This window comes from Nyctereutes procyonoides, unplaced genomic scaffold, assembly GCF_905146905.1.
Source record: "Nyctereutes procyonoides isolate TBG_1078 unplaced genomic scaffold, NYPRO_anot_genome, whole genome shotgun sequence".
Classification (NCBI taxonomy): Eukaryota; Metazoa; Chordata; class Mammalia; order Carnivora; family Canidae; genus Nyctereutes; species Nyctereutes procyonoides.
In genome coordinates this window covers 37445184-37471618 of record NW_026575030.1, presented here as the reverse complement: position 1 = coordinate 37471618, position 26435 = coordinate 37445184, and positions in this window count along the sequence as shown.

Sequence of the window (26435 nt, the reverse complement as noted above, 5' to 3'; positions counted from 1 at the left end):
CGCAGCAGTTTGGCGCCTGCCTTTGGCCCAGGGCGCGATCCTGGAGGCCCGGGATCGAGTCCCACGTCGGGCTCCCGGTGCATGGAGCCTGCTTCTCCCTCCGCCTGTGTCTCTGCCTCTCTCTCTCTCTCTCTCTCTGTGACTATCATAAATAAATAAAAAATAAAAAAAAGAAAGATGAATGGATAAAGAAGATGTGGTCTATGTATACAATGGAATATTCCTCAGCCATTAGAAACGACAAATACCCACCATTTGCTTCAACGTGGTTGGAACTGGAGGGTATTATGCTGAGTGAAATGAGTCAATCAGAGAAGGACAAACATTATATGTTCTCATTCATTTGGGGAATATAAATAATAGTGAAAGGGAATATAAGGGAAGGGTGAAGAAATGTGTGGGAAATATCAGAAAGGGAGACAGAACATGAAGACTCCTAACTCTGGGAAATGAACTAGGGGTGGTGGAGGGGGAGGAGGACAGGGGGTGGGGGTGAATGGGTGTCGGGGACTGAGGGGGGCACTTGACGGGATGAGCACTGGGTGTTATTCTGTATGTTGGTAAATTGAACACCAATAAAAAATAAATTTATTATAAAAAATAAAATAAAATGCTTTAAGCCTTGAGTCTCTGGAAAAACAGAGAGAGGAAGATCATTTAATACCACTCTCTTATTTTTTTTTTCTGATGGTATAGTTCTTAATTCAGGGAGTTAGAGATGGGCAAGCACAAATAATGCTTCCTCAGCCTTCTTGAAATGCTAACCAAAGATAAAAATGTTATGCAGTGGTGCTTAAAATTTAATGCCATTTTGCATGAATTCCTAAGTAAAAATAATTACACTGCAAAATAATACTATAAATGCTATACAAATAAAAGGAAGACATTTAAATGCAAGTAATCCATCCCCCAACAGACTCCATTCATTGGCCCATTTCTCCTCCCCACATATTCTATACAGAGATTTGTTTAAGATGCTTATATTACTTTCCTTCTGGAATATTCTTTAGGTAGAGTGCTCAAGCAAGAATATGCATAGGATAAGCCATAAATTGGAATGAAGGTTAGAAAGAGGATAACACAAAGTAAATAGCATTCAGAAGAGATACTAACTTTAAGGAAAAGAAAATGAAAACATTTTCTAAATGACTTTAACATATTCTGAAACCTATAAACTACCATTCATCCATAAAATAGTAAGGTAATATATGTAGAAATTTCTGGTAAATATATATTGTATGCCCCATTTGTGATATTGGTTTAAATGTTATTCTGAATATTAAATTTAAAAACAAAACTGAAAAATCCACAAACCTACAAGAATAATCTTCCCTCTGGATATACATTATCATTGAATAGGCTTACAAACATCCTTTACTAAGTTACCTCAATTTTGAATTGAAAAGGCCAAATTTGTGATTTGCTGCTCACAGCCTCTCCTCTTTTGACCTGCTTCCTTTAACTTCTAATAGAGAAACTAAATGGCAGGCAGTTTTCAACAGAGTTTGAAGACCCTACTTAGCCATGCTGGAAGAATTGGCCCAAGCCATTAAATCCACCTCTCTCTCCCCCAGTTCCAACACACACACACACACACACACACACACACACACACAGAAGAACAGATAGTGTAGCGGTAAACAATTTCCCACCAGTGATATTGGGGGAAAATAATTTTTTTTATTCACTAATATAATTTACCAACTCTTTCTCATGAGAAAGTATTCATAATGCTGTTATGGGGATTAATGTTTTTCACTGCTTGAGAAGCCTGCTATCTCTAGCTTGTTCTTAGTTCTAAGAAGAGAAGTCTCAAGTCAATAAATGACCACATTTTGATAATTTTATAAACAACATTATTATAGATATTTTTATTTGCTTCTTGCTCTTATGAATGACAACCATTTCCACTGGGATTAATTGTAAAAGAACTTGGAAACTAACAGATACAGGGATGTGGGCTCTTTTAGATCAAGTAACTATGTTAAAAGGAGAATTACTGTAAAAGTTCGGTGTGTTTTTTAGAGATTTATTTTAATAATTTACAATGTACAGACTCCATTTTCATCTAAAGTAAGCCCTGTTTGTTGAAATCCTGAATCATAATTATCAGTTCCAAAAAAAGGAAGGAATTAAGATACAAATAATTATTTTTCAAAGTATAATTTATTGGGTTGGCAACTGAGCTCAAATAATTTCAAACAATTTGGAAGCAGTTTTCATATAATTTCATGCTCTATGAAAAATCCATTTGGAAACCATGTGTGACATTTGTTATAAATAGTACATTTATGTTTTTCCATTTTTCATCAACTGCTACCTAACGTATTTCCAAGGGGGGCAAAAGCCTGCCATCGGTCTCAAATCACTAGGATGTGTGAGCTGCTATCATCATTTAGACTTCCATGCCCTTATGTTCTGCATGAGCATCCAAGGAATTACATTTGAAGAACCTACTGGAGGTTAGCAGTCGTGCTTCTCTACCTTATATAAGGACTTGGGTTTCTCTGTATCCTTTCAAAGGATATCTATGCATGAATTGAGTAGAAAATATGCGAAATGCTAGGACTGTATCTTAAGCTTTGATAAGGTTAACATGCTGAACATGCTGTTTTAATTGCTATTTCACTGAGACATAATAAAGTTTGAGGTAAAAACATATATGTGAACCAACATGGAGATTATTTTCCTTAAATAAGACCGAAGGAAAATGAGAACGTTTTTTTCATTAATTGCATAATTCTGAATATTTATTATCATCACAACAGAACTCTATAAGATTGTCCTATACTATCTATAGTGTGAAACATTAATATAAACATATAGGAATTAGTAAGCAATTCATCAGTTTTTCTTGAGGGAGAGCTTTGACCATGGTATGAGTTATTTAGTTAGTTTCCCTGACTAGAGAGTTCTGCTAACTAAGCTTCATCCAGATTGTAACCTTTATAGAGTTACACATATTGCTTTGTTCTAGGGTCTCATAACCTACATGGAAAGCCACTGTGTGTTCATATGTGTTAATGCACTGCTGATCAAAACAGCTGAGAGTATATAACTGGTTGGATAAGAACCTATCCCTAGCAATAGAAAAGCCAATTTTAACTACTGATTGTGGCTCAGCAGCTTCATTTCTGTATACAGACAAAAATTATTGAAATTGACAAAAGAGAAAAAATATGATATGCCTTTCTCTAAGAATTTAAAATCTGACAGAGGATAGGAAGTATGAGGAGAATGGTTAACCACAAAACTATATAAAAACAAAAATATCAAAAATATAAAATGTGTTAGCAGAAATATAAAATGCACAGACAACATTGGTTCTCTTGTACAGAGACTATGTGTGTGGGGTGAAAAATCCATTATTCTCCAGACTGCTCTGAAATTCCTCTGCATTCATTGGTGACTACATTTTAGGACTTGATCCATCAAAAATATATGTACTGCCTATTACATTCATAATTTATCATGTATGAGGAGGACATAGTTTGATATAATACCACTGGACAGAAAGTTTTTAAAACATATAAATTATCCCAAGAATGTTTTATTTGTATGTTTTTCACAACATGATTTTATTTTTGCCTTCAGCTTTACAGGCTTGAGTGTGGTTTTTAGAGATTAGCATATAACAACAGCATTAGGGAGGGGTTGAGATTAATAATTACACTGAGATTATTACTATTCACTTGCCAAAGAAGGGATAGAAAATTACTGATGGTTTTGTCTCTGATATGTTACAGAAAGCACTGGCTTCTTGCCTAGCCCATAGCAGCATGATATCAGTAATCATTACTTCCTTTTATTATTTTTTTAATAATTTTTTTTATTTACTTATTTGAGAGAGAGCACAAGCAGGAGGAGGGCTGAGGGAGGGGTAGAGGTGGAGGGAGAAGCAGACTCTGGGCTGAGCTAGGAGCCCAATGCGGGGCTCCATCCCAGGATCCTGGGATCATGACCTGAGCCAAAGGCTGACACTTAACCTATTGAGCCATCCACGTGCTCCAGTTCCTTTTATTATCTTCATATTATTTATAGGGTTGCAAGTAGACTTTTTGAAAAAAAATGAAGTTCAGCAACATTACAAAGCACTCATTTTTAACTCCCATTCATCCTACAAATACTTTCGGAGTTATTAAGGGCCATCTCTCATTACATTGGTGTGGTCTATATAGCTCAGCCTACAGGTAAAACAGACAACTAAATAAGGCATTACAATGTGGTGCTGGGATCCCTGGGTGGCGCAGAGGTTTGGCGCCTGCCTTTGGCCCAGGGCGTGATCCTGGAGACCCAGGATCGAATCCCACATCGGGCTCCCGGTGCATGGAGCCTGCTTCTCCCTCTGCCTATGTCTCTGCGCCTCTCTCTCTCTCTGTGTGTGACTATCATAAATAAATAAAAATTTAAAAATTTAAAAAAAAAAAACAATGTGGTGCTGTGGACATTAACAAAGGTGAGAAAGGTATGTTATGACTACTTTGGAACAACCTGTGAAAAAGAGTTGAGGTAGAAGACAGTCAAGCTGGAAAGAACAGACTATACAAATCCCCACAGCAAGGGACAGAAAGCATGGAACATTTAGGGAACCAAAAGTACTTAAAGGAGTCCAGGAACTAAGTGAATTATGTGAAAGTAACATTTCAGTGATATAAAATATAAAATTCTATTAAGACCCCAAATTGCTAAGTCATGAGAAATATGGATTAGCTATATAATTTTCTACATGAATAAGAGGCTATTTGATTTTAACTATGGGCAAACTTTTCCTACCCAAACATCCAGCTATGGTATACCTAAATAAAGGGCTTTTTGGCGAAGTAAATCTAAAACTTCACAATATCTTTTTTTTAAATTATTCCTCTTACATGGTTACAGAGGTGATTGAAACACTATATTTATGCTGTACTTTTTCCTTTCTGAAAATAAACAAATTTAATAAAATATTTCAAAGTGATATATTATGTTCATAATAATTCATTATTTTATAGTTTTTCTTTACTAATACAATTCATTCTTCACTGAACTTGTAATACCCTTCATATTAAATTATTCTCAGTATAATTTAGTTTGAGTCAGTCTAATGCTAAATGATGCTTGTTAGTAGCTGAAGCCGCAGATTGGACACTGAATAAGCAGAGAGGGATGCTGTCATTTTCTCTAATGCACATAAACAGAGTGTAGAGGCTAAGAACATTTATATTTGTACAAAGAAGCAAATAATCACTTTTAAAGTATATATGTTTACATATAATTCGACTTGATGATGTTTGACTTTTATTGAAAACACTGCCATGCAGAATATCGAAAAGATATTTTTAGCATAATTTCTTTGAAATCATTTCCTTTGAACTTCTACTACTTTCTGAGACAATAAAGGGAACACTATCTTTCTAAATAGGAAAAAAAATGCCAGGATGCTGGAGGGATGGGGAGGGAGGGGGATGGAGTAACTGGGTGACGGGCATTAAGGAGGGCATGTGATGTGATGAGTGCTGAGTGTTATATGCAACTGATGAATCACTGAACTCTACATCTGAAACTAATGATATACTGTATGTTGACTAAATGAATTTAAATTTTTTTAAATGTCAGGTAAAAGAATTTGTTTTCATATTAATTTGAAATCTTACATTTTGTTCACTAGATAATATTTGGGTCATGAGAGATTCTGAGCATGACCAAAAGAATCCTCTTCTTTATCCTTTAACTTTAATATCTTGATGGAAAATTATTAAACTTCAAATTATTTTTCTCTTTTTAAAAATATTTTATTTATTTATTTATTTATTTATTTATTTATTTATTTATTTGACAGTGAGAGAGAACATGAGAGAGGGCATAAGCAGAGGGAGTGGCAGGCAGGGGGAGAGGGAGAAGCAGCGTCCCCACTGAGCAGAGAGCCCAGCCTGATGCAGGGCTCGATCCCAGCACCCTGGGACCATGACCCGAGCTGAAGACCGATGCTTACCTGACTGAGCCACCCAGGTGCCCCCACATTATTATTCTTATTGGCACTTCTCCTTAATATCATTATTTGGCTTCCAGGAGATTCTAACTTCTTGCTACTGTCTATTGTAACAAAATTGGACAAGCAGAACAAAACAAAGAAAATCATTGTGATTTCAGAATGACTTTTCATTCAGTAAATGGATTTCACCTCCAACAAATCAAAATGAAAAATAAAGATTTTTCTGGAACATTTAAAAGACTAAGTACCCACAGAACAAAGTTAAAACCAGCAAAGTGGAGAATGGCTAATATAATTTATGACACATATCCTAAAACACAGAAGACTTGTGATATAAAAAGAAAGTTAACAAATCTAAGGGAAAAAAATCTCTAACCAATAACTGGCTTGCAAAGATACAAACTATGCCTTCGAACAACAAAAAGCAGTTATTTATGATACTGACCTTTTAAATTCAATTTGCTCATTAAGAATGAAATATTAGTTATGCTGACCAGTAAAATTAAATGTAGCAATGTATGAGCTGCTTCAGGTTTAAAAAAAAAAAAAAGAACGAAACAGGTGACTAGTGGCTGAAGGAATTAAATGATGGAAAGATAAATTTGTACTAAGTTCAAAAAACTTTTTTCTTTCTTTTTAATTCAAGCCATGAGTACATGCTGCCAAGATGCCAGATTCTGCACTCAAATCCTCTGCCAAACATTCGTCGAAAGGAGGGCGTGCAGTGACACCCAAGAACACAATTGGATCAGACCAGCCTTATAGTTATCCAGTGTATTTGTGAGTCAGAAAGGAGTGGCATAGAAACAAAAGCAGGATCCAGCTAGCTCTCCCTCGATTTAAATGTCCACACACCCAGGATTTTTACCGCCTAGTGTGCTAGGCTCAAAAAACTAGTCTGTTCTGAAAAAGTCTATCAGTAATGTTCATGTAAAGGGAGAAAATAAATACAAGTGGTCTATAACCTATGTTCCTTCCTATTTTTATAGATGTGCAAAAGAAAAAACACTGTCATCGGCAAGTATGCTTTCCACAAAAATTGCCACCGAAACAATTATTAGTGTCAAAGCAAAAGTAACCATGACTCTTATGTGGACAAATATGAAAAATTTAAGCTCCAGGCACTGATGTGGAATGTGAGATAACTGAAACAATTTGAGTTACTTTACTTTTTTTTAAATTATTGATTTATTTATTCATGACACACACACACAGAGACAGAGAGAGAGAGAGAGAGAGGCAGAGACACAGACAGAGGGAGAAGCAGGTTCCATGCAGGGAGCCCGATGTGGGACTCGATCGCGGGACTCCAGGATCACATCCTGGGCTGAAGGCAGGCTCTAAACCACTGAGCCACCCAGGGATCCCAAGTTACTTTACTTTTGAAAGAGTGTTAAGAAAAGTTCTGATGAATATAGTGCAATATATTAAAAATAATAGTAGAATGAATAGGAGCCCTAACTTTCAATCCTCTTTCTAGATGTATGAATTTAAAGGAGTTCCTTAAACATTTTGTTCAAGAAATCCATTATCTTCATTAACTCTAGAAAACAGTATATATATATATATATATATATATATATATATATATATAGCCGTCAACAAATGTTTGAATGAAAGGTCTTTCTAAACAATACTGCTTGGCAAATGTAAACAATTTCATACTTTAAAAAGGTAACTATTAGCAAACTACAAAGACATTTTCAAACACCACTCTAGAAACAGTTTGCATTCAAACAATGGATGGCCCAATGTACAATTATATAAATAATATTTTATATGATATTTCATATAAATTGCTCCTGATATTTCATATAAACTGTTCTATATGATATTTCATATACATTGCATGTGGGGAATAAAACTGAAGTTATTTTAAAATGTCTTATTATATACCCATTAAATCACTATGGTTATTGAAAATGGGTTTCTAGGTTCAGTAGTAACTACAGTGACACTAAAACCAATATCAATAATCATGTGGATTAAAATAACTTAGGGATATTATTTTGCATTTTTGATGATAACCATGGGAAGATTCATAACAATCTGTTCAACCTGTAATGATATATTTTAGTTACTATATATATATATTTAGATTATGCATTAAAATAAAAAAATATATTAAAAAAGATTATGCATTAAAAGGGAAATGAATTACAAATATTTAATTTAGTTGAATAATATTAAAATCTTGTTTACCTGAAATCAGCCTTCATACCCTTCTAAAAGAGCTCTGGATCCAGAAATAAACACACACATAAAAAAAATTATTTAAGGGGAGAAGGTAGGTTAAGACATTTTTCAATAGCAGAAAAATACCTCCTAATTATGTAGCAATCGGATACCTTGCTGAAAGCATGCTAGCCAGAGTAGTTCAATAACCTGAGAGATGAGAATATTTGCCTTATGTAAAGCTGTATAAAAAATCTGACTAAACCATAAATAAAACACAGTGTTCCTATTTGTAATATCCTAAAGGATCTATATACAGAACGGATTCCAAACTACATTTAGAGAAAAACAAAAGGCAGAATTTTTTAAAAGCTGGCTGTTAAAAGCAAAAGTGAGTATGTCTTCATTAGTTGAAAAGGTTGAGTACAGACAAATAGTCATTCTTTAGCACAATATTAGTTTACCAACATTGTCTGAGATCAGAATACTGTATAAGCAGAGCTTCAAAAATTTTTGCAGACAAATGTTAAATGGAACTCTAAATTGTTGTCCCCACAACAATAATGAGAGTTAAAATGTATAGAGAAATTCCCACAGGCTAGGTATTGTGATAAGCAGGAAACTTTCAGAGGATCTTCTAGTTATTTCTTCTTTTTCATCGATGAGGACACTGAAGTCCCTTGGCAAAATGTAGAAGAGCTAACAAGTGACATATCTTGGGCTCAAATCCTGACCTTAAGTGTGATGATATGTTACACTTGTAGAGTGATCTGCTTTTTAATGCTGTTTACAATAAAAAGACAGCAATTCCCCTATTTCTAACCCAATGTTAATGAAGAAGACATTAGTCAGCACAGGCAGTTGATAGCATGTGAAAACATAATTTAGAACTAACTCTGGAAATTGAAAATGAGATGGCATTAAAAACTCTTTATAATTAATTTCAATCAGTTGGTTACATTAATTATTTATAATTGCCAACTTTTGCCAAATTTCACTTGATAGGTAGTAACTGGCTGGATTTTTAAAAAATTGAGTATAAATTGAGTTATTGCATTTAAAATGTGAGAAGGTACTGTAAGTAAAACATTTTAAGTTACTTGAAAATTTCATTGATGTAACATTTCAAAAATATTAAGAATTTACATGTGGCTTACAAAAAGCCACAAAATAGCTGGATGGAGAAATTTGTTTTTTTTTTTCATGGTTTCTTTCCCTTAAACATCATATTAATAGCTACAGGTAAAAGAAAAGGAAATACTTCTGCTGCTGGAGGATTTTAGGCCCTTTTGTAAGGAAAAAAAATCATTGCTTCTGAATTATTTTTAATTGACATACTTATTCATTAGTTATAGATTCACATGCAATTTTAAGAAATAATATACAGTACTCCTATGTATGTTTGCTCACTTTCCTCATATGGTAAAAACCTTAGTGTAATATCACAACCAGGATGTTGACATTGTACAATACACCAATCTTACTCAGATTTCCCCAGTGAACTTGTAGTCATCTGTGGTGTGTAAGTATTAAGTTCTGTATAATTTTATCATTGGTGTAGGTTCATGTATCTATTATCACACTTAAGATACTGAAGAGTAGGGATGCCTGGGTGGCTCAGTGGTTGAGCGTCTGCCTTTGGCTCAGGGTTTAATCCAGGATCAAGTCTCGCATCAGGCTTCTTGCAGTGAGCCTGCTTCTTCCTCTACCTATGTTTCTGCCTCTCTGTCTCTGCCTCTCTCTCTGTGTCTCATGAATGAATGAATGAATGAATGAATAAATAAATAAATAAATAAATAAATAATAAATAAATAAACTGTAAAAAAAAAGTACCCCTACCACAAAGAGAATTCCTTGAGTTGTATAACCATGCCCATCTGCTTCCTGACATGCCCATCTCCTTCCTAGCGCCCTCATCTCCAATCCCTGACATTCACAAAACTATCTCCATTTTTTAAATTTTGTCATTTCAAACATGTCTATAAGTGGATTTACAACACAAAACCTCGGGATTGGCTTTATTTTTCATTCAGCATAATCCCCTGGAGAGTCATTCAGTTTGCTGCATGTATATATCAATAGTTTGCTCCTTTTAATTGCTCATTGGTATATCACAGTTTGACCATGCACCCACTGAAGGATATCTGGGCTGTTTCTAGGTTTAGGTTACTACTAACAAAGCTGTTATGAACAATTATGTGTAGAGTATTATGTGAACATAAATATTAATTTCTGTGTAGTAAATGCTCAGGAATGAAAATGCCAAGTCATGTGGTTGTTGCAGGTTTAGTTTTTAAAAAACCATCAAACTCTTTTCCAGAGTAGATGTACCATTTTATATTCCTACCAACAATATGAGTGATTCAATTGCTCCATATCCTCACTAGCATTAGGTGTTCTAAGTTTATATCATTTTAGCCATTATGATTGGTATGTAGGGATACCACTTCGTGGTTTGCATTTCCCTAATGGCTAATGTTGCCAAACATCTCTTCATGTGGTTATTTGCCATCTGTGTATTTGTTTCAGTGTGATATCTGTTCATATCTTTTGTACATTTCCTAATTAGATTATCCTTTTAATGATGAATGTGAGATTTCTGTATATAGTAAGACTTTCATCAGATATATATAGTAAGTCTTTATATAGATATAGATATATAGATATAGATATATAGATATATATAGTAAGTCTTTCATCAGATATATGGTTTGCAAATATTTTCTATCATTCGAAACTTGTCTTTCATCCTCTTCACATAGGCTTTCCGGAGCATTTTTTAATTTTGATGAACTTCAGCTTATTACATTTTCCTTTAATGGACTGTGCTTTTATGGAATGTCTAAGAACACTTTCTATAGTTCAAGATCTTAAAGACAAAATGTATAAAACCCAGGAGGAAAAATATAGTCTTATGTATGTGCTTTTATTTCTGAACTTTCTATGTTCCTTCATTCATCTTGATGCTCTAAGGTCTTCTTTCTTATCAGTTCTTTTCTGTAAAATAACTTCTTTTAGCCAAACTTTAAGGGAAGATCTTCTAGTGACAAACCTTTAGTTCTCTTTTATCTAAGATGTTTTTATTTCCCCTTTATTCATAAGGTACAGATTTGACAGATACAAAACTTGCGCTTGACAGTTCTTTCCTTTTAGCACTTAAAAAATATTGAGCCACTTCCTTCTGGTGTACATGGTCTCAGGTGAGAGATCTGCCATTCTTTCATTTAATTTCCTATAGGTATCATGTCTTTTCTCCCTGCTTCCTTTTAAGGCTTTTCATTTATCTTTACATTTTAAATTTTAATTATGATATTTCTTGGCACAGACTTCCATGGATCCACCTATTTAGGGTTCTCTCACCTTCTTATATTTGTAGATTTAGGTCTTTTATCAAGTTTGAAGAGTGTTACCTATTATTTCTTCAAAACCTCTTCTATCCCTGCTTTTTCTCCTTTCCTTCTGGGACTATTACATATGAATGTTGGATCATTTGCTATTATGCCACAAGACCCTGCCTCTGTTCAATTTACCAGTCTATTTTCTTTCTGTTGTTTAAATTTGATAAAAATCTATTATTCTGTCTTCAAATTCACTAATTTATCATGTTATCTACACTCTACTATTGAACACATCTGATAAATTTTAAATTTCTCCTACTATATTTTTTATAGGTTCTACTGGAGTCTTTTCTTATAATTTCTATTTCTTTGATAATATTTTCCATTTGTTTTGTTTCAAGATAATATATAATTGTTTGTTGAAGCATTTTTATAATGTTCATTTACAATTCTTACCAGATAATGCCAACATCTCATGCATCTTGATGCTGGCCACAGTTGATTCTCTTTCTTCATTCAAGTTTTTGTTGTATCTCAGTCATTTGTCTATCATTTTGGAAACTTCATCTTATTTAAATATTTTATTTTAGCAGGTGGTCACCCTGTTTAGTTTAGATGTATATCCTGGCTTAGTTTTATAGGCTATGGTTCTAATGGCAGTTTAATTTTCAGGACTTTTGTGGTATGATTTTGGTTTGTTCTTTTTACTTGCTTTTGCTGGGGCTCACAGTGCTCCTCGCTGGTGGTATCTGAGGGCTTCCAGGTGTCTCTCTGTGAGAGAGGCATCTGGGGGAATTCCCCCTACCTGTGCCTGACTGCTCTAACATCTTGGCCTGTGGAGACAAAGGTGCTTCTCATCCCATGTCACTTGCTGTGATTGAATCTTTTTCCTGGTTCCATCCACCTACCATAACATCTCTGGGTCAGGGAGGAAAGTATCATCCCATGGGGAGAAAGAAGCATTCCAGATCAGGGCATTGGCTATACTGGGTCTCTCTTGCTGGTTCTTCCCATCAACTTCAGTATTTTTTGGTGAAAAAGATAAGTTTTGGATCTTGCAGGGAAGGAAAATGTCTCTCCTGGCTGTTTTCCTCTGGCAGCAGTCTTTGTTGATTCTCCTTGCTGGTGGCATTGGGCTCTCTTGATGTAATTATAGGAACCCCTTGGATCTGGGGACAAATAAGCCTACCCAGACTGCCTTCATTTACTATATTGTGGGGGAGAGATCTCGAAATGTAATGCCAGTGTAGGTTTCTTCTATTGGATAGGAAGGATATGACGTGCTCTGCTGCTGTGTCATTCCTCTGATCCTGGGGTCTCAAACCAGCTCGGTTTCTTAGCATCTTTTAGAGTTATTCTTTGGTCATCTCTTCATCTCTTGTGCTTTAGAGGAGGAAACAGGGAGAAATGGGTCTATACTATCTGTCCTGACTGTAATCATGTAATTTTAACTATATTTTTAAAAATTTATGCATAGTATGATGCAAACAAATATCTGCATAAGAACAACTCTTTTCTTAGAAAGGAACTAAGACTAGCCAGTTAATATTCTCTCTGCCTAATAGAAGGCTGTCCCTCATAGCTCAGCTTCTCTGGAGAAGTGGAGCATCAAGAACACTGCTCACAGAATTTCTTTTCTACTTCTACCCCCTTCTAGAATACATGGCCCATTCTAAAAAAGGAAAAAAAAATCTCTGAAAAGTAGAAATCTAGTCTGGGAATTATTTTTAAACCATTTTTTCTCTCCATTTTTTTCTCTCATCATTGACTCAATATATGGATTAAAATACAAGTCATTATAGTAAATGTTCATCCAGATTGATTTAGTATTTAGCCACTTGTCCTAATTTTTTATCTAAACTCACAAAAGACACATTCTATTGTTTGTGATTGGTCTCACAAGGGGAAAGAGTTATGGATCTAATATTACATCTGATGAATGGTCAACATTTATTTTGGATGAGACCAATGTATAGGATTTACAATAAGCTACTTCCAAGTTGTACATGTACATGTTCTTGAAATAGTGAGGGATACTTCTTTACCCTCCACCAACTATGCATGCAAGGCCAGTAAATATAGTCAGGTGAATATGCAAGTCTGTGGTCTTTTGGGTCACTGATTCATAAATCAGAGTCAGAGCTCTGAATGGTGTTCCATTGGAAAATAATCGTGACAATATCAGAGGAATCAGTTTTCTGGGAGTCAGGAAAAAAATCCTATATCCATAAGATCTCTAGTTAGTTGTACAAAAAGGCAGCTATGATATCGTGTCCTGGTATGGGTTGTATATACTTCCTTTAAGAGTCTAAGAAAAAAAAAAGATTATTTCTAAGATTCAAAGAAAAAAAATGTTGCAGGGACAGACCCTATAGAGATGAGCATCTGTTTATCTCTATGCCTTGCATGATCAACATTAAGTTTGCATCTGAGTCTTAGTCAGCTCTGCCTGCCATAATAATGGACTGGGTGGCTTGAACAACAGACATTTATTTTCTCAGTTTTGGAGGCTAGAAATCAAGAGAGCAAGCTGGTGTCTCTGTTGTCTCTTTTTATAAGGATACTAATCTCATCATGAAGAACACCCTCCCACACATGACTTCAATCAAATCTGATTATTTCCCAAAGGCTTCATTTCTAAATATCATCACATTGGAGGTTAATGCTTCTACATATGAATTTTAGGGGCATACAATTCAATCCATAATAATCTCTAAATTTGTAGGTGCCTCCATGAAACATTACAGCAACCTTCCTGCCTACTAACTATCCTGAGTCATCAAAACAAGGTGATTAGTGTTACCAGTCCCACATTTAAGGAGTAAGTAAATTATATGTATGTATAATAATATAGGAAAACTATATACACTAACAAAAAATGTAAATATAAAATATTTTCAATATAAAAAGGAACTTTTACTATCCAATAAGCTCAAAGAATATGTTTTATTAATGTTAGTATATAATAAAGCAGATTTTTCTCTCCCTTCCACTAGATAATTTCTCTCTGCCTACAAGCATGTTCCAACAACCCCCTTCCAAAGGAAACCCTCTCTCACTTTTAATTCCCAATTTCTCCATTACTAAAGCTTCTATCTGCAGGGATGGTCCTCTTTCCATCTTCCTCCCACATATGTATTCCTATAACAGGACCACCAGATTCCAAAGTTGTAAAACCCATCTTTTCAGATTTCCATGCACACATCATTGAACTTTTCTATGTAAACTTACTGACACATGGAAGCAAATCCAGGCCTAAGCTGTCAAAGCCCAAGAAACATAAGCAGGGAACTGATTAGAGTTCCTTCTTTTTCACTCTTGAATAACCTCCAGACACACACAGGTACACATCTCCAGTCTGATTCCTATTATGAACCAAAATGGTCAGGTTGCCCCTAATATGTTTTGGACCTGGGCTGCTTGGATTTAGGGAAACACATATGTTTCTAACTGGGAAGATGGATATAGAGAAGTTCATACAGGCACTGGATGTTAGCTGATGAATACTGTTGCTGGAACCTGGTCTAGAATGAGTGGCCATAGGTTCCGAGGGGAAAGCATATCCTTAGACCAAGAAAAGTTTCACACACTGAGAGAAGGGGCCCGGTCAGAGAATATTAAGAGTAGGGAAGCATGGGAACAAGTTCTGGGGCCCTATTTTTCTGGGTTAGTGGTGGCACTGGCCATGGTTGACTCTTAATTATTTTACCATCTCAGTTTAATCCACTAAATGTCTCTGTATAGGATATAAGCTTTGTTCTTTGATATCACTACCCTTCTTATAAGTTAGGGACCATTTGTGTTCTTAATCTTTCTTTGTTGTGTCTTTCATCTCCTTTTACCAGTGGCGTCCTCATTCCCTGCCTGAAGGAGCTAACAGTTTGATATAGAAACCAAAGTGCCTCATGCAATACTAGACAATGAAGTGTAGAACAAGACTTATAATACATAATAATACAATGATATCAAGGAAAGTAAAAATAGGCTATATCTATTAAATATACTGAATTAATAACTAATAACCTTCCAAAATGGAAATCACCAGGCCCAGAGGGATTCATTGGTAAAATCCACCAAACATTTGAGGAAGAATTTATACCAATTTTCTATATTCTGTTTTAGAAGATAGAAGCAGAAGGAATACTTCCAAACTCATTATGTGAATTTAACAGTTCTAAGGCCAGCATTATCCCAACACCAAAGCCAGATGACAGTATATCTTTCATAAAAACGATAGAAAAATCCTTCAACAAAATATTGGCAAATTAAATTAGAAAAAATTATACACCATGACGATGTGGGATTTACCCCAGGCAAGCAAGATTGATTCAGCATATGAAAATTAATTAATGTAATCCATCATCTCAACAGGCCAAAAAAGAAAAAAACATATGATATCAATATATGCATTAAAAAATTAACAAAATTCTAACACCAATTCATGATTTAAAAAAAAAACCTCTCAGTAAACTAAGAAAAGAGGAAAACTTTCTCAAACTGATAAAGACTATCTATGAATCACCTAAAGCTAACATCATAGTTAATGATGAGAAACTTAAAGCTTTATCATTAAAGTTCAGTTACAAGATAAAGTTGCCCCTCCTCACCATTCCTTTTAACATCATAGTAGAAATTCAAGCTAATGTAGTAAAATAAGAAAATAAAAAGTAAGGGATACAGACTGGAAGGAATATATAAAACTGTTTGTTTGTAGGAGACATAATCACCTATAAAGAAAATCCTAAAGAATTGACCCCCCCAAAAAAAATCTCCTATAAATAATAAGCAATTCTAACAAGGTCACAGGATACAAGGTTAATATGCAAATATTAGCAATAATCAAATGGGATTTGAAATTAAAAACACATTATCATTTATATTTTCATCCCTGAAATTAAATTCTCAGGTATAAACCTAACAAAATATATACAAAATCTGTATGAATAAAATGACAAAATTCTAATGAATGAAATCAAAGAAGAACTAAATAAATGAAGAGATATTCCATGTTCATGGACAGGAAAACTTAATATTGTCAAGATGTCAGTTTTTCTTGAGTAGATCTATAGATTTAAGGAAATCCCAAATAAGACAGCAAGTTTTTTTTTGTTTTTGTACTAAATACTGGCAAACTGATTCTAAAGTTTATATGGAGACCCAAAACCCAGAATAAATAAAACAATATTGAAGGAGGGAGTAAAGTTGGAGGACTGACTTTATCTGACTCCAAGTCTTATTATCAATCTATAATAATCAAAATAATATGCTATTGGTAAAAGAATAGACACATAGATTAATGGAAAAATGGTGGGCACAAAATAGACCCACACAAGTATAGTTAACTGATCTTTGACAAAGGAGCAAACACAATACAAGGGAGCAACAAATGGTGCTGGAATATTCACATGCAAAAAAAAAAAAAAAAAAAAAAAAAAGAACCTAGAGACCTCATACCTTTCACAAAAAAATTAATTCAAAATTGATCAGAGGTCTAAATGTCAAACACAAAATTATAAAATCCCTAGAAGATAACATAGGAGAAAATGCAGATGACCTTGGATATGCCAATGCCTTTTTGGAAACAATACCAAGGGATGATCTGTGAAAGAAATAATTGATAAGATGGGCTTCATTAAAATTAAAATTTTCTGCTTTGTAAAAGAGAATGCCAAGAGAATTAGAAGACAAGACAGATTGGGAGAAAATATTTGCCAAGGGCACATTGATAAAGGATTATTCTCCAAAATATGTAAAGAATTCTTAAAATTCAATAAGAAAATAACCCAATTTAAAAAAGGGCCAAAGACCTTGACAGACACCTCACCAAAGAAGATATGCAGATGGAAAATAAGCATATGAAAAGATGTTCTACATCACATTTATACCATCAAGGAAATGCAAATCAAGACAGTAGGATACCACTACACACCTATTAAAATAGCCAAAACCTGGGACACTGACAACATCAAATGCTGATGAGGATGTAGAGCAACAGGAATGCTCACACATTGCTATGAATGCAAAATGGTACAGCACTTTGGAAGAGCTTGGTGGTGTCTTACAAAACTAAACATACTTTTGCCATATCGTTTAACAATCATTCCTTGGTATATTCCCAAAAAGGCTGAAAACTTATGTCTGTACAATAACCTGCACACAGCTATGTATAGCAGCTGTATTTGCAACTGCCAAAACTTGTAAGCAACCAAGGTGTCCTTCAGTTGGTGAGTGGATAAATAACTGTGGTGCATCCACAACACAAAACATTATTCAACACTTCAAAAAATGAGTTATTTGAGCCATGAAAAGACATAGAGGAAACTTAAATTCATATTGCTAACTAAAACAAGCCAATCCGAAAAGGGTGCTGCATACTGTGTGATTCCAAGTATATGACATTCTAGAAAAGCCAAAACTGTGGAGACAGTAACAGTATCAGTGGTTTCCAGGAGTTGGGGGATGAGGATGAGGGATAAATCAGCAGAGTACAGAGAATTTTTAGGGCAATAAAAATACTTTGTATGATACCATAATAATGGATACATCTTGCTATTCGTTAGCCCAAACCCATGGTATGTGCAATGCCTAGAGTCATTGTAATGTAAACTGTGGGCTTTGGATGATTAAAATGTGTCAGTGTAGGCTCATGACTTATAACAAATGTATTTCTCTAGTGAAGGATGTTGATAGTGGGACACGGTATGCATATGTGAGGGCAGGGGATATATGAGAAATCTCTAACCTCAATTTTGCTTTGAACCAAAAACTGCTTGTAAAAATATATAGTCTAAAAAAAAAGATATCAAAGAATCCTGGAGATCACACCCTCTCCCCTCTTTGAGAGAATGATGCTTCTCTCTTCATTTCTGCATCATTGCTTCCTTAACAACTCTCCATCCCCCATGGACCTCTAGAAGAACAGAATTCCAGAAGTTCTCACTGATGAGTGGGAGGCTATTATTTTGAAGAGGATTCTCACTCCTAACCCTCAAATCACAGAAAAATAACCTTCGATTTTATTATAAAAACATCTTTGATTACAGCAGAAGATTGTTAGATTCATAAAATTGTTTGAAAAGAAAAAAGTAATCATTAGCCACTACTATTTTCTGTCTTGCTCTTAAAGTAATATTATGGCTTATTCTACTGATATTTTAAAAATCAATACAGGGCAGCCTGGGTGGCTCAGTGGTTTAGCGTGGCCTTCAGCCCAGGGCGTGAACCTGGAGACTCTGGATTGAGTCCCACGTCGGGCTCCCTGCATGGAGCCTGCTTCTCCTTCTGCCTGTGTCTCTGCCTCTCTCTCTCTCTCTCTCTCTCTCTCTGTGTGTGTGTGTGTGTGTGTCTCATTAATAAATAAAATCTTTTTTTAAAAAATCAATACAATGTGAGTATTCAAATAAATAATAGTACTCAAATTATCTAAGAAACATGTAACCCACACCTAGAAAAATAAATGTTTTAAGAGAGCTTTGCACAAAGGTAACGAACCCAGTGAAGGGACAGGCAAGTTCACCTTGGCCTCTTGTTACCTGCATTTGGTATGGACATTCCTCATCACTGATGTGATAGGAGGAAATGGTAATAGAACTTGATTTGTAGTTCACAGGTTAATTTGGAAATCTATCAATTTCCAATACTACCTGTTAATAGGTCAATTCTCAATACTAATCTCACTTTTAAAGGGCTCACTTCTATTCCACACAGGTGGAGAAATAACTCAAAATTTAACTTGAGACCTGAGCTTGGCACAATAATAAAAGAGTGAAACCGAAACTAATGGCCTCATTTTTACCCCCCTCAAGAAAGGAAAACTATCTTCTCAAACAAATGAAAAAGGAAAGTAAGAAATCATGACTTGTTTAAAGCTTCTCAGGGCTGTATTCTAAATTCTGTAGACCTGTCTCTGCAGAAAGAATGCAGACTCTCGTTTTTTGTTTTTTTTTTTTAATTTTTAATTTTTTTTTGACTCTTGTTTTCAATTACATCGTCTGTAGCAATTCTAATGAAGTTCCACTGAGTGCTTAGTCCAAGCCAAAATTTTGAATTTGGATCTGAAGGTAGCTCTAAAATATTTTCTTGATGTTACTTTTTTCTTTGCAGAAAAAGCCAGTGTTGAGACTCCTGGTACAGCAGATGGTTGCTCAAAGATATGGATATGAGTAATCCAATTTGTTTTATTATAAACACTGAATTTAAGATGTCTTTCTTATACTCTAAAGAGTATTCTGTAATATAAATATATAAAGTATAATCTATAATACAAGAAGTAGTAATCAATGGATTTCATATTACTAAAACATTTGATCTTATATAGAAATGCTATTCATATTTATAACTATGAAGTGATTAAAATTATGGGAAATAGAAGGAAACTATAAGCTGTATATCATAGGAGGCTACAAATAAGCCATGGCATGAACATAGTTTAATTGAATATTAAAAGGATATTGAAAGAAAATTTGGAAATTTTCTTATCTAGCACTCAAAGGTCTATATATTTTTCTCTTTTTTTAATTAACCACCAGCAACCTTTTAGGGCATAGAGGAACTCTTATATTTCCCATTAGAAAAGAAACTCATATATGTCTCTCTGGATTTGTCTGATTTTTCCCATCTGAGTTCCCACTGTTTACATCTCTATATTATACCTTGGAATGAATTAATTAAAATGTATTAATTTTAATATACAAATTATAATTTTTCATTATAAAATTTATTGATTTTTTAAATAAAGATTTTATAAGTTTTATAACTACTATTATAATTATATAATAGTCCAGTAGTTTTGGACCTGCCTCTTATTCTAGGTTCCACCTTGACCTACTACCATTAGGTCTCAGAAAAAAGCAAGGCATGTCTGCCCTGCTAAAGAAGTTTCTGGCCTCACAGGAGCCTGCTGGCAAAAGGGACTAAGAAATCATCACTAGGGAAAACAGAAACTTTTAACAGAACTTGGACTGCATAACAGAGTCTTAATGGTCAGAGTCAAATTGGTGAGACCAGATGCTGACGTTTTCTCTTACCTGTCCCCCACCCCTGAGCTCATATCTTGAATCTTGAAAATGGGTTGTGACTAATAACAGTCCTAAAAAACTGTAGGACATTTGGAATCTTTAAAATCACAATATACAGAAGGAGAAAAAGCACTTTCCCAACTGGTCTAGAGAGCTCTGTCCAACTTTGGCTTCCTGAAGGCACCAGCACACTAGTAGTGAGACCAGTGAATGACAGCAATGGCATTGTTGGTGGTAGCACCCAGTGAACGTGATATAAGAGATGAAGACCCCCCAGAAGAAACCCTACCAGAGCCTAGAAAAATCAGCTATTGCAGACTAGTCCATGAACACATATAAAACCACCTCCACTGCCCACTCCCCACCCCCTACCCCCAGCACTCCAGCAATTCTTGATGGGGCATGTATGGTGTTGGGGTCCTATAAACTTGTAGGAGAAGAACCAGAAAGAAGGTTTACAGATTTCCTTAACAGACAGAGGAGGCAATATCTGCTATGCCTAACCCAAAAGCTTCTTCAAATGATGAGATATTATATGTGAAAGTGATTTACAATAGAAAACTTCACCAACTACTGTAGAAGTAAAATGAAGATACTTATTCACACAATCATTATTAAACTTTCAAGAAATGAGTCAAATTCCCCATGAAGTTTTCCTAGTGATGCTAGTCCACTTTGGCCATACTTTCCCAAACTTTTCCTTTTTGGTATTATATGCCTCAATTAGCATCTTAAATATAACAGTCTCAACCCTAATCATCTAGACAATAGAATTTATTATATCTGGGCAAGTAGTGTCCACCTCTCTCTGTTTTGCTTTGTAGAGCTTTGGGAATTGTCAATGCCTAGTAAAAAGGTATAATCAGTTTTCAATCCCTTATCCACACAACCATTATATGAAGGCTATGGGATACGAAGTAAAAAGACTACTAAAGTTGGAATGAGAAAAATCAATTTTCAAATCTCAGCACCAACGCTTAATAAGTTTGTAACTTTGGCCACCCAACTTAACTTCTCTGAGCCATTTATTATCTAAAAATAAAGAACATGTACTGAGCTAAAATTCTGTGCAGATTAAACAAGATGATATCTAAAAGAGAATGTCTTGCACATAATAGATAATATATGTTAGGTAAATATGAATTTAACAAAATTTCAAATGAATGTTCTTTAACTAGTATGCAAGTCAAATATGCCTCCAAAAGACAGCATCAGAACACAGAGAATTTACCCTGTACTAATATATTTTAAAATTGGACCTCTGCAAACATAGTGAAAGAAGGGCCTGCCTCCATATGATACATGAATATGTCTCATTCATGAATTGTTTTATGTGTATGAGTTTTGTGTCCTCAAATAAATTATGAGCTTATTGTGGGCAGCAGGAATATCTTATGCTTTCATGGATCATTTGATAAATGACATAGCACTGGAAGCAGATTTTCAATACTATGAATTGTTTTGTTGATGGATACAAATCAACTGTCTAGGGATAGGCAAACTGGAACCCTTCTATAATGAGAAGAACCACCAATTTTGTACGTAATGTTCTTGATTAGATTGTCATCTGCCCTTCTTCTACTTTAATATGCACAGAGACTAAAATATTAAACCAGAGTTACCATGCAATAAAATAATCATCAGTGACACATGTCTTTCTAAATGGAGGGAAGACAATTATATAGTTTCCTATCTATGTTGACGTAAAGAAAGCACAAGACAGACACAACGTGTGTGTGTGTGTGTGTGTGTGTGTGTGTGTGTGTGTGTGATTTTAATTTAATTCTAAACAGCTTTGAAGACTTAAACTTAGAGCAGTTTAACTTTTCATGCTTTCCAGGATGAAGGGCCATTTCAAAGATGATTTCTCATAGGGCTTGGATTAGGGTTAGTGTTTAGGTTAGCACTAAGATGATCAGGCTCAATTGTCTACCCTTCAAATGGTACTTTCTCCACTTGCCAGCTTACCAACTCCTGGCTCCTTGAGTGTTACATAGTTCTCTAAGCAAAAGGAATACAATCTTTTCCTGTAATGAACCATTCCCAAGTTTCTCTCTAAAAGATTCTCTTGCTGATAAAATGAAATGTAACAAAAAATAAGAGGGCGGAGGTGTCTATTGATTTTGGAACTCCTACTCAGTTATTTCACTGGCATATGGGACCACTATATCCCTTTAACTATTGTTTGTTAAATTTCTGGACTCAAGAATAATCAGTCTAACATCTCATCCTGCTTTAGAGAGCTTCTATTTCCAGGCCTCACACTACCTAATCAGATATATTTATTTGCACTATTCCTCTGAGTATCCCCAGGTAAGCAGGTCTCTCTGAGCCCCGTAATCATTGTGTTTTATCTGCATATCTTGGTCTTCCCCAGACATTTCTTTAAACTTGATCTTTTTTTCCTCCCAATTATCCAAATTTCATATTTTCTTCAAAATTTAAGTACAAATTGTGATAGCAGCTATGTGCTTCTCTCATCCCAAGCGAAACTGTAAGGCCCCAGCTCCTGTTATAGTGAGAGCCCTGGGGAGGAAGTGTGAGTTTGATGAACCCTGGCTCCTGACCCAAGGCTTGGCTTGTGACCTGGGACATGATCTGGTGTGCAAATGAGCAGGATAATCACACGTTCCTTCTCTGGAATTTGAATTAAGAAATAGAAGAAAGTGGCTCACAGAAGCAGGAAATTTAAGAACATGAATACCACAGAAGCAAAAGATTGAGGCTTTGACAGACAAAAAATTATGAAGAAAATAGGAGTACAGACAGACTCAGATGTAAAAAAACAACAAACAAAATGAACAAAAAGAGATCAAATGGCCTGGTGGATATATACTTGACATGGGGCCACTAAAAGGAACGGAGCTGTGTGAATGCGGAACACAAGAGTTAGCAGCCAACGAGTGCTAGTTAGACTCCTAGCCCTGTGTGTTTTAGCTCACCCAGGATTTGTACTTCCTTGAGGCACACATGTATGTGATTAGGCCCTGCTCCCCAGCCATGACTTCATTAACTTATCTTTACCACCAGACTAAAACATCTTGAGCTCTAAGGGTATTTCTCTCTCTCTCTCTCTCTCTCTCTCTCTCTCTCTCTCTCTATCTCTATCTCTATCTCTATCTCTATCTCTATCTCTCTCTCTCTCCTTGTCTCCCAAATAAAGTAGCCCAGCACCAACTCCACCTTGGTTCTCTTTGGAGAACAGCCTCTCCCTCCAGCCCCCTCTGCTCTAGGATGACAGGAATAATACCTAGTCATAGAAATCAGTCTCTTTCGTTCGTTTTATATTCTGTTGTATATCATTAAAGATCTAAATACAAAGGATATACAGTCTTGGTGAATCTAAAGTAATTTGGTAACTATTTTGATTCTTCAGAAAACTACTAATAAAAATCTAAAAGTTAAAAAAAAACCCTAGTACTAAACAGTATTTGACATTTAGTAAATGCTTACTGATGGTTTCAAAACAATTGAGACCTTATAAATTAATCTTTATTCAGAAATACACAAGGTAATGATTCCAAGTCTTGTTATTTCGCTTTACAAAGTGACAAGGAATGCAATTTAACTTCTAACATGTTCATTTCCTCCTTTTTGTCATTATTATTAAGGCTTGGCAATAGTAACGCAAAATATAGCTGGAGCCAAGTAACAGAAAAATTTAACCCATTGGTATTTGAGGTTGATAAATGGCAGGAACTTGTCACAACTTGTTTATATCAAGAAAAGAAGAACTATTCCTCAGATGTACGAAGCAGCAGAACAGAATAATACTCCTTATTTGATTATCTCTTCCTACTATTTATTCTTTCAGATGGAAGAATGCCAAATAAGAGTTCAAATTTTTTAATGAGAAAACATTATAATTAATATAAAGTGAATCAAATGTACTAGTTACAGGAAAAATTCAGAATAATTCCTTGGTAGTTTGAAATCTGTAAAGATGGATAAAACAGAAGTAGTAATCCTCTTGAAATTTGAAGACAGTTATTAAGTTACCATTCAGCCTTCTCTTCTCTTCAACTAAATAGCACCAGCTTCTTTAGCTTTCAGACAGGTCATATTTTTCATCCCTTTAATCACTGTGGTGGGTCTTTTCTGAACCAACCAATTTCTCCACTTCCTTCTCAGGTAATTTTCATGACTTTACAATGGCTTGTGTTTAATGGCAGAGTGAGCCAAAAGAATCAAAGATTTATTTGGCTCTCGTTGGCTTGTATTACAACAGTGACAGAATGTTCTGGCTTATAGACAAGGAGGAAGCAATAAATATGGCATGTCTGACCTTCAGGAAAGTTTTTGATTCTATTACGAATACGATTTTATTTAGCAAGCCAGAAAGCTAATCATCTTCATTACATAATGGACAGGAGCTCATGAGGCCTCAACCTTTCACTTCTAATCTTTGTAATCCTGAGCCAAATGGAGTGGCCCCTTTTACCTATTTCTAAATCTTTGAGGACAGTCTGATTTATGTGCTTTTTGGTGCTCTCATAAAGTATAACCTCTTAGATCCTGGGCTCTTGTGGGCAGAACATACTTCCCCATACTGAACTTTTCTGCTATTTTATACTAGAATAACACATTGATAGGTTTCACATAAAGCTTACCCAGAAAAATGCAGGAAGGGGAAGCAGAGACCAAAACAAATGGGAAAATTTCAAAACCACAAAGATAAGTTCTTAGTATCCCTCAAAATTAACTAAGTGGGGCATCAGGGTGGCTCAGGTCATGATCCTGGGGTCCTGGGGATCAAGTCCACATCAGGCTCTCCATAGGGAGCTTGCTTCTCCCCTGCTTATGTCTCTGCCTCCCTCTGTGTGTCTCTCATAAATAAACAGAATCTTTTAAAAAAAAAATAACTCAATGATTTAAAATCCTAGTTTATCATATATATATTTTAGTCATTACCTTGACCTCTACCTGAAACGGTCCCTCTGGTATTATTCACATTCCTAAGAAGCAACTTAGATGAGGTATTGAATATGGAGTTACTATACCAAGGTAACTGCTGATTTTGGATTTGTGAACATTAGGCAACATACTCAATTTTCTAGGCTTCATTCTTTCATTCAAATGACATATACTGAGTACCCAATGTACCACATAGCCTCCTAAGACTTTAACTTTACAAAATAAAGAAGATGTCTTTGATGTCTCTAAAGTGCCTTCCACCTTTACAAGTGTATGCTTTTTGGTCCTATTAATATTTAAGGCCAAAGAAATTGTTAGCTTACATTTCAGCATTTTCATTTTTTTTCTGAGTATTTTTTTATCTGTTCCCACTCTAATGTACTTGCTTCACCTTGCAATAATCACAAATCAACTGAATCTGGTACTTCTAAATGCTTAGCGTAATTAAGTGGTCCTCCTCAATTTTTTTTAAAAAAGAGAGAGATTTTATATCCTATTGCATACCTCATTCCAACTTGCGTAAGTAATACTCTGAGAAGAGTGGAAAGTTTACACTTTCACATTCTCAGTACGTATTGATCATAGGTCTCGCCTGAAAGCTTCATGAAGGCAAGAGTTAGATCTTACATCTGTTTATAGCTTTCTCTTTGATGATCAGTGTTTATTGTACTATGGCCTTATTCATTAATTAGGAGATAAGCAATATTTGAACTCAGGCTGCTGGGCCCAGAATTCGTGTCTAGATCACTGCCCCTAGGGTAGGATTAGGCCAGGTTTTCACCAGCTGGTGCAGTCAATAAATGTATCACTTATGGTTATAGTGATATTCATTTGCACTATTGTGTGCTGATTAATAAAATGAAGTTTTTTGAAACTTAACAGGATATGGACTCTATGTGCAATAGTGGAATTCATAGTATAAATAATTAGGATCAAAATCATAACTTTTTAACTCACAAAAGTACAAGAGTGATGACAGGGATTGCTTAGCAAATTGAGATCAGAGACTATTGTCATTTT